Here is a 4,012-nt window from a genome sequence, read left to right as displayed (position 1 = left end):
GTCCATGTTTAACGCTTCTCATAGCTATGTGAAAATAAGTGTATAATTGGAACAGTTCATTGTTGGAGCTGAGCTGAATGAGAGCGAGAGAGCGAGAGAAAGAGATGCAGAGCGTGTGCAGAGCGGGGGGACGTGAGGAACAGGATTGAGAACCGCTGCTTTAGAACATTGATTTTGAAACTTGTGAATCCATTAGAATCGTTAGAAGACAGAATCGCGATTCATATATGAATAGATTTTTACATGCACCTCTAGTTTTCTCATCCTCTTCTCTAAAGCAGCGCAGCATGGCCTCGCCCCCATTGTTGCCTTTTCCCGAGGGTGGGGTTTATCTGGGTTTGTTACGTCATGAACCCGGGAAGTAACTTGTTGTAGTCCCTACCAGCCGTTTTTGTAGGCATTAAACTGCCAGTATTTTAAAAGACGATATCTCCGTTTGCATTGAACTTTCAGCTTCGTAACTTTGCAGATATTGTTTATGCTCAAACAGCAACATTACACACTAACTAATGTTAAAAAAGTGAAATCGCAATGAACTACCACTTTAAGGTATTTTATAGTGACCTTTAATTTGTAGGAAGAGAAACTGGGGGAGTGACTTTTTTTTGCATCAGACATGTGTCACTTTGCTCACATCTGATTGGTCCAATTTCAGTTTGAGATCTCTTACTCAGAACATAACCTGCCCTGGAGCAGGTTAGCTGTGCAGTGTAAGTTACTATGGCAATGAACGCCGCTAAAAGCCAAGCCACATTCATGGTAGCTAAAACCCAGGATTGGTGCAAACTAAACTGAAACTTACCTGGCTAGCCAGCTAATCTGGCTTCATGGTACAGGCCCCAGGTCTGTTCAAGATATATTCCTTCGCCATAGCTGAGAGGAAGGAGCATTATTCCTGGTTGACATTCCAGCTGGAAACAAACAAACAACAAACCACGAGCAACAATAAACTAAGTGAGGCCTTTTAAGCATTTACGTAAGTATGTATGTTTGTATTTATTTTCTGCTTTCTGTAATTTATTTCAGTTAATCACATCTAAAGTTTTTAATTTACATAACTGTCACGGGTAGGTAGGGATAAAGCACACAGCGAAAGGGTAATCCAAAATAGAGTCTTTAATACATAATTCCCAACACTGGAGAACACAGGAGACAATAACCACTAAACAACATTAGCACGAGACAAGGGAACAGAGGAAAACACAGGGCTTATAATCACAGGGAACGTAATCAGTGAGAACAGAAACAGGTGTGGAGCAATTGGTAACTAAGGGAACAGATTAACAGGGGAACACAGATGAATGGGAACACAGAAAATGAACCAAAACAGAGCAGAAACAGAACTCAGCGTGACTAACACTGAATCCTCAAGTTAATTTAGAATCAACATAAAGAATGTATATTTTGAACTGTATTGTTTAATGTGAATTTCTTTAGTATCAATGTATTATAGAAATAATATATTATATATAATATATTAATATATTTTATTATATTATTAATATTAAAATTTCTATTTTATTATTTGTTACTTATGATCAAATGAATAACTATACCCAATTCAACATTATATTTGAAAGCCATTGGTTTTAAATATATAAGGTCTTAAAATTATCAAACTATTTTTATTATGTATTACTAATTACTTCAGAACATGATCAATCATATACATTTTAATTTAAACAAACTTGTAACAAATAAAATCACAAAAAATCATAAAATCACTAGTTAAAAACACTTAGTATTGAGTGGCTTCATTTAAAACATTTGACCATATTCAAACCCAATCCACAGAAAACCTCCTTAAATCAGAGCAGATAATGCAAAAAGTCTTCAAATTTCACGTATTACAAATTCAGCACACAAATTACCATCCATATCCGGGAGCTAATAGTTTGAAGTATCTTCGATGGTCATGTGACAGCTAAATTGTCCTCAAAATGACAGCCTTTAAGGTTTACAAATTCAGCACACAAATTACCATCCATATCCGGGAGCTAATGGTTTGAAGTATCTTCGATGGTCATGTGACAGCTAAATTGTCCTCAAAATGACAGCCTTTAAGGCCCAACGTTCTAATGCCCTGTCCCTCACAGCACAAACTGACTTTTCTAATCCAGATATTTATGTGACGTCTGTATTATGACCACAGAAGCGACACAGGATTAGCAATCATTAGCTGGGCACTTTCTCATGAACATGATTTGTGCTTTGATTTCCGAGTGCTGACAGTCTAAAATTGTACTTTATGGTTAAAAGATTTCGGAAATTAAACTTCATCACCGTTGGTGCTTCTGACCTCTAATAGCATTGCCATACTGCGAGTGTTGGATCAACCCCCAGTTTTACATTTCACTGGGTAAATAATCCCTTTAATTAAACCTTCCCACCCAGGCATTTAAAAGCTGGCAACTAGAAATAAACAGACATGCTATCAAATATCTCCACACAAGGGCCTACACACAGAAGTCTTAATCTGTATACATGGAGTTATTTTGCCATTGGGAATGACTGAAAATCTCCTTCTGTTTATTTCTACCTGTAATTAAGAGTTTAAAACGGAGAAGTGAAACAGCACACGCATTAGGCTGCTTGATAATTCATAAGGGTATGTAGATCCAAATGACTAATATCTATTAAAAGTCTATTGTGGTTTACTGCTGTGATTACATAAAAGAACTAAACTAAGTTTATGGGTAATTTCTGTTATGTAGTACCTTTTGAAATCTTAAACCTTTAAAAGTGAGAATGCTTTCTATAAAAGGGTATATCTGACTTTTAGAAATATGCTGTGATGCATCTCAGATACTTAAATGTAGTGAATAAAAATGCCATTATTTACACAATTGCAAGAGAATTTATAGGATTGAAATAAAATAGCTAAAAGCAAAAAATAGAGCATATATGATTGTACAAATGAATGAATGAATGAATTAATGGAATGTAAAATGTAACATCCACTCACCAAATTCCAAAATGATTTAAAATTATGAATAATTTACTAATGAAGATAAAACTAATACGATTTATGATTGTCAATGTAATTTTTATCCAATTATTTTGGGAATAGTTTATGCTATGCAAGTTTGATATTTATTCTGGCCTCTCCCTGACTGATACAGTTTAATGGGCATGATGGATTTTATAGCAAGGGACAGACAAATTGCCATAACTTCCTTTAAAGAGCACATAAAATGCACTAAAGGGGCTCTGTTCTTTCTGTTGGCACAGAGTGAGTTGCCACCATGGATAGCCAATGAAGGCAATAAACAGCATACTTAGCATTTCAGAGTCTCTCACTCTGGAAAACTCTGATAAATTCAGCTAGAGTTGAAAAGCTGCTGACTGTGCTTCCACAGGCCTGACAGTGACAGCAGTTTGGAGACAGGGTGCCGTGCCACCTCTCAATTCATTACAAACCCATTGTGGATAGATGAGAATGCACTAAAGGGCAAACAAAAATGTTTACAATTCATGACAGGATCCACATCTTTTACTCAAGGTGGCACAGTTGTAAGCAATGCATCTGAAGTGCTATAAAGCAACCTGGATTCTTTCCCCCAGTAGTGACATCGCCAGATTTTATTGATCAAAATAAATATAAATAATAATAAAATAAAAAAAGAATAACTAAATAAAAATCATTGTTGTTCTAATAGGCTGATTTAATGCTCAATTATCTTTTGTTACTCAATTATTAATAATGGTTTGTGTTATCAATGTTAAAAACAGTTTTTGCTGCTTAACATTTTGGTGGAAATCAAAATCTTTTTTTTTTCTTTTTATTCTTTAAAGAACATTATTTAAGATTGCAATCTTTTGTAACATTATAAATGTATCTATCATAATTTTATTTCTTGTTTTATTTTTTTAATCATACTTTACAAACTTTTAAATGATAGTGAATCAGTTCACAAAAAACTGTTTTGTAGTTTGTATATATAATGTTATATATATATATATATATATATATATATATATATAATGTGTTGAATTTTATATATATACAGAA

General features: G+C 34.1%; 1 long non-coding RNA gene across 1 annotated transcript in view; it reads left to right on the top strand.

Moving 5' to 3' along the window:
• Nucleotides 1-646, top strand: part of LOC107690373 (uncharacterized) — a 26,640-nt gene extending 25,994 nt beyond the window's left edge. The window contains exon 4 of the long non-coding RNA XR_001634431.1: nt 550-646. This is a non-coding gene — a long non-coding RNA (uncharacterized LOC107690373). The remainder of the gene's footprint in view (nt 1-549) is intronic.
• Nucleotides 647-4,012: the final 3,366 nt, after the last annotated feature.

Source organism: Sinocyclocheilus anshuiensis, unplaced genomic scaffold (assembly GCF_001515605.1).
Source record: "Sinocyclocheilus anshuiensis isolate Anshui unplaced genomic scaffold, SAMN03320099.WGS_v1.1 scaffold609, whole genome shotgun sequence".
Taxonomy (NCBI): Eukaryota; Metazoa; Chordata; class Actinopteri; order Cypriniformes; family Cyprinidae; genus Sinocyclocheilus; species Sinocyclocheilus anshuiensis.
The sequence above is the reverse complement of the archived record's forward strand: the minus strand, read 5'-3'. Positions and strand labels throughout refer to the sequence as shown.